Source organism: Lacerta agilis, chromosome 11, assembly GCF_009819535.1.
Source record: "Lacerta agilis isolate rLacAgi1 chromosome 11, rLacAgi1.pri, whole genome shotgun sequence".
Lineage (NCBI taxonomy): Eukaryota > Metazoa > Chordata > Lepidosauria > Squamata > Lacertidae > Lacerta > Lacerta agilis.
This window is the reverse complement of record NC_046322.1, coordinates 37076037-37082036: the sequence shown is the minus strand read 5'-3', so window position 1 is coordinate 37082036 and position 6000 is coordinate 37076037. Positions and strand designations below refer to the sequence as shown.

Here is a 6000-nt window from a genome sequence, read left to right as displayed (position 1 = left end):
TCCACCTCATCTGCACATTTACTTATTTGGTATTATTTTGATTCCTTTCTTCAGCTGGAAGATCAGTAATTAACAGCCTGTCGGTATGCTCACTTCAGCAGATGACTGACCTTCATGCTTTTCTCTTAATGTCATTGACTGATATGCCATTGCCCAGTTTTGCACTGACTCTGTGCAGGCAAGCATGCGTCCCAGCTTTTTCTGATATTGCAGACTGGATGGGTAGCTCAAATCTAAAAAACTGAACACTTAGAAGTTAATTCAGATGTCCACAAGCAGTTTTTCTTAAGATTCAATCATTTAGAAATGGTCTTTCAAATTACACCGCAAAGAACATTGTTTCAGGGCTCGGTTGTCACAGAACCTGCTAGATCCTCTTTCATTTCTTTCTTTCTTTCTTTTTCTTTCTAATATAATTTTCATTTTTACAATTTCCAAAATCACATTCACATTCAAATATACATTTCCACCGTTAATATATTTATTTATAATGAAATATTAAATGACATCCCTTTTTCCTCTTCCATTTAGTTCACTTTCTCCCTTTATTCTTCATTATATATTACGTAGTTGAATTTACCTTAATCACTTGTTTACAGTTATTTTCCTAATACTCCCAACCCCCCCTTCTTTATATACTGTACTTGATCTTCTTGCTCGCTTATTTTCCTTGTTAGACCTGCTAACTCTACATATTCTATCATCTTTTATTGCCAATCCTCCTGATTGGGGACCTCACTCACCCCCCCCCCCCTTTTGGGGCTTACAAGATCTGAGCTGCTGCAGTGGCATACATAAATATTGCGGGGGTTTTTCTGACAGCTGGCACAGCAAAGCATTTTTCCTACATGCCCCACATCCCGCAAATCTTCTGTGGATCCAGCACCAGTTGCATCGTTCAATTAAGCCCTGCTGCTCTCAGCCAGCAGCTATTGGGTCATTTCCTTTGGATGAGAAAGCACTGGAACTTATAGTAACTTTGTAACATTTCTCTTATTAACAAATGCAGTAGAGCATAAGTAGGCATTCAGATTAAATAGCAGCTCTGCTCCCTGCCCTAACAACACAAAGTAATTTTTTTTTTACTGCCAGTTGTTCCACCTTCAGACAACTCTGATGTGCACTACTTTTAATTGATTGCTTTCCACACAGTTGCTGTGTCTTCAAAATTACCTTGGTAGATTTCAGACAACAAAGCAATGTACTTTGTGTATGTTCACCATATACAATTTCTTTATTCTTCATTATGGACTGCTCAACGAAAGCAGACACTTTAAATGCTTTTTATGTGCGTCTCTCACAATATGCGATGACTTCTTAGCTTTCTGTGACACTGCTGCTGCTTTTCTCCTGGCATTTAGTGCAACATATACCATGATAGTATACCTTTTAAGCAATGAAAATGGCAACATTTATACATGTCGACATCTGCTCATCATTCAGTTGCTTCACGTCCCTTTCAAAGTTTTGTTGTTACTGTTGTTGTGAGGAACCTATGTAACTTAATGATTTCACTCATGGATGAAAGATTCATGATTCTCAGGTCAGGAAATCATGGAAGTTTTATTGATAAAATCACCACACGATCTTAGCATCAGCTCCAAGTACAGGTTCAATCGTAAGCAGAGTTCTAGGATACATGGCTGGGCATAAGCAAAACTGTTGTCCCCAAACTGTTGACACATACAGTCCAATACCTAGCTGTTTCCTGCTTCTGATATATTTAATGCAGTGTTTATTGTTTATCTTTTTCACCATATATTTATTAATTTCTTTCCCCTCCCACTTATTGTTACCTGCAATTCTTTTTCCCAGTATTACTGCTTCTTTTCATTCTCCTTGTTTGGGCAAGCCCTCCATGCTCCACGGAAGCCTTCTCAACTTTTACAGCTTCCCTGACTCTACTTGTAAACCATATTGACAAGCTCTTGGATTTGTTTGCAGCTTTTCAATCAGTAGCATACATGCTAGCCAAGCTTCTGTTATTGTGGTTTTAAACAACTTCCATGCATCCTAAAGAGAATTGGCCCTCTTGACACTCCCTTTTAACCAATTTCCTCATTTTATTATTATTGTTTTTCTACTTTGAAATTAAATGTGGCTATGCCTTCCACTTACATATTTGTTAGCACTGTGGTTACTGTTTCCAATCAGTCTGACAGCACATATATCTCACATCAGATCTTGGGCACCCCTTGGGATGCAACCCTGGACTGAATCCTATGATTAAGTGTTCCAAAGCATTTACTGTATCAAAATGATGTGGATCTTTCTAAGAATTCAAATGTGCACTTTCCCAGTAATTAAAAATAAAGAACCATTTCAAGATTATTCTCATAGCTTTGGCAAAGGCACGACAATACAATTCCCGTACCAAATCTACCTCCTTCAGAACAAAGCAAAGCATAGCAGGTACCCGTTATGTTGCTGCTACACAGTTCTTCCCATAGGCAGCATTTCTCCCCTTTTTCATCTATGCAATGTCATGACATCTTGCATATTGTCAGGCTCTGCCCTATAAACAAGGGGGAAAGTATAAATAAGGAAAAAAGAATGCCTTCTTGAGAAACGTCTTCTTGAACATCTGAAAACTTTGTAGTTTGTACCTGGAAGAATTGAGTTATTCCCTTCAACAAACACCCTGTATTCTCTTAGAAATCTACTGTGATTTGCAGTGATAAGACAGGGATGGACAATCTATTGCTGGACTACAACTTCCTTTCAGCCCTGGCCATTGGCCATGTTAGCTGGGGCTGATGGGAGTCAAACAACATTTGGAGGGCCATAGGTTACCCACTCCAGCCTTAAGACCTATGCTACAAACAAACTTAACAGCCATAGATTCTTTCCAATGAATTTTGGAGTTAGAGTCTTTGAAGTGTAGGAAGCAGGAAGGAATCTAGCAGCCCTGAACACAATTTTACTATCTATAAAACTGAATTCTAACCAAAACTTTTAAAAAGAACAACCTATAGTTCTCAGATTTCACTGCAAGAAACCAAATTGATCTTAGTTAAAACAAAGTTGGTAGCATACAGATGCCTTAAGACTGGATGTGCTGTAGAGAGCAACGGATCTCTACTGGATGAGGGATGACCACGTGTTTGCTTCATCTTCAAATGTCAGGAGATGTGCTGGAAGCATAGCTATATTCATGACAGCTGTGCTTTTAGAGATGACAATGTCCATAAAACGTAAGGCAGGAAGAAACACGGAAGAAGCTGGACAGAACACACGTTTTGCTGGCGTGGAGTTCTCTTTCGTAGCCCATTTTTGATCTGAGAGATGAAAACTGTTAATGTGCTTTACGGAAAGTTTGTCTCAGAAGGGGAAAGAAACACAAGTTGATAATTAAGAGCAGGAAATTAAGTTTGAATTCTGATTCTGAAATCTCACTTGAAATCAGCCTTCCCTACCACAAGCATTTGCCAGATGTGAAATGTGGCTGTGAACTGAGCTGTTTTACAAACCTGGCAGTAGAAGGCTATATTTTGGATTTCCCAATTGTGTCCCAGTATTAATCACAGCTTCCATGAATTCAACCACAGTTCACAGTCTTACATAATGCTCCTATTACTCAGCTACTCTGAGGAATACACAGTTTGAGCAGTTTTCCCACCTTGAAAACCAGTGCACATAGCCTTCCAACTGGAGGGGGGGCAATATAGCTTTGCACAAGCAGCAACTACATTTTTTTCAAAGTTATAAAGCACATACACTTTAAAGGCATATGAATGGGGGGACTTTCAGCAAGTACGGAAGCCTTCCCTAAGCAAGATTACTCTAGAAGAAAACAGCCACTGACTTCAGAACTGCAGCCTGAAACTACTACAAGGCAGTAGGACACAACTACTGAGTTCTCAAGCAGCCGAGAAGTCGGTGGTAAATACAGTGAGTAAATGCAAAGAAAAGACAAGTTGTGTGGGGGATTGGGGGACTTAAAAGTGCAAAAACGATTTCAAAGCAATCTATTACAATGATCAAATGGAAGCAAAGTTCAAACTGTAACAGCAAACATTCCAACAACAATCGTGAAAGGAAATCCTCCCCACCTGCTGAATTTCTGCCTGCCAGAGGGGGATGATGAATGTAGAAACCCAAACAAAAAGGGGGGGGAGGAGGCAAGAGAGAAACAGCAACAAATTCTGCTTCTCTTCCTCACACAGCTTTGCCTCCAACATCGTAACAAGGTTTGCGTAACCCCTCATCGAGGTAATGTGAATTTGAGAGATCGTAAGTTTTGGGGCAGAGAAAAGCAGCAGTGCGAACTTGAATATTAAAAAATGGGAGAGGGGGCTCCCAGGTAAGCCCCGCCCCACATAATCGATCACATGACGCGCTGCACACAAACTATATGAATGGCAATGCCCATCAACTGGGGATGGAGGGGCTCAGCCCCTTTAAAAAAAAATGATTGGTAGGTTGAAGACCCCCTCGGCCCCTAGGAGTCGGCTGCTATGGAGAAGAGTATTTACACACGCGGGCAGCAAAAGCGAAGTGGGCTTATAAAGTGGAGTTACTGACGGCGCCCTCCCTCACCCCACGAGTCCCGGAGCCGCAATTCCCACAGACTCCTCGTGACCACTCCGCGCGCGCCACAGGCTCCCTCTTCTCTTCCCTCCCGGCAGGTCTGGCGCGGCCCTCTTCTCCTTCTCCTTCTCCCTCCTCCTGCCTCCTCGCGGCCGCCGCCGCCGCCGCCGTCCTGCGCGAGCCGCGCCGCCCGCTTCCCTTCGCCCGTGACTCCTCCCTCCCCTTCCCGCTCTGTCCCAGGGCTGACATCACGCCCGGGGTTTCCATCGGACGAGGGGAGGGGAGGGGGGTGAAGGAAAGAGGAGGAGGAGGAGGACGTTGTACGGAGCGGCTGCGGCAGCGTGATGGCGGCGGCGGCCGGGAGGGCTTAAAGCAACGGCGTCGCGCGCCCGCTCACCTCGGGCTCGCGGGGTGGTTTTTTAACCCGTTCTCTTCCCTCCCGCCGCGATCTTCCCTATTAAACCGCTTCTCTCTGCTTCTGAGGGGGCTCGCGCTGCTTCTCCCTCCCTCCCTCCCTCCTTTTTTTCGGGTAGGCCAAGAGGGAGGGCCAGAGAAGCGGTAGAGGGAAGGAGAGGAGAGGGAAGAGATCCCGGCAGGCCCCGGAGCGCTCCTTCCTGCCTCCTCGAGGCCCGGCTGCAGCGCTCTCCCCCCTCGCACCTCGCTGGCTCCTCAGGAGAGGCCCAGGCAGGCCTGGCGGTAAGTGCGGCCCGGCGGAGAGCGGAGGAGGAGGGGGAGGCGAGTGCGCGCGGAGGGCAGGCTGTGGGGATCGGAGAGAGGCGCGCCATACCCGGCCTGGGCGCCTTGTGTAGGCCGCGGTGGGGCAATGGAAGGGCGGAGAGGAAAGTAGGGAGGCAGCCAGCCAGCCTCCGGCTAGACGGGAGTTGGGAGCCGAGGCTCCGGCCGGAGGAAGGAAGGAAGGAAAGGGACCGGCCCAGGCGGTTTTGTTCGGTTCTGTGTGGAAAGCGGGTGGACACAGGGCAAGCTGAGGGGGAGAAACGCCGCTTTTGTTAAGCTACTGCGCCTCAGGCCGGTCCGTTTGTCCGACCGCCTTCGCTTTCTCACTCGCAGCCCCCGCCCTCCACCCCCATATAGAGGCTCGCAGGAGCCGACCGCGGTGCTGCTGCTGGTTGTCTCTTTTTTTTCCCCCTCCAGCTTCCCCCGCCATCTCTCTTTGTTTACCAGGCGGCCGAGGAGAGGCGGTTATGCAGGACGCAGCGAGGCTTTCGCAAGCGGGGCGAGGAAGGGAAAGGCGGGAGGACCGCGGCCGGCCTAAAAAAGAAGCAGCGGCGGCGGCAGTAATAGTGGGAAAGGCGCCCCGCGAGGAGCAGCGGGAGACACCCGCCGCGATAAGGGGGGAACCGGAGGGAGGGGAGAAAGCCCATTTGTTTTGGCACCCACTAAATCCACGAGGCCCGCTGCTCATTGGCTGACAGGCTGGCTATCAGGGACTCGGTGCGGTGCCTTCCTGCT

At 46.9% G+C, this 6000-nt stretch overlaps 1 protein-coding gene across 4 annotated transcripts in view; it reads left to right on the top strand.

Moving 5' to 3' along the window:
* Positions 1–5129: 5129 nt before the first annotated feature.
* Positions 5130–6000, top strand: part of CHD1 (chromodomain helicase DNA binding protein 1) — a 42966-nt gene continuing 42095 nt past the window's right edge. For 3 of the 4 annotated variants that reach the window (XM_033164812.1, XM_033164810.1, XM_033164809.1), the window contains exon 1: positions 5131–5226. The gene's annotated coding sequence lies outside the window, so the exon portion shown is untranslated. Of the gene's footprint in view, positions 5227–6000 lie in introns of all 4 variants that reach the window. The other variant, XM_033164811.1, reaches the window with a different exon arrangement.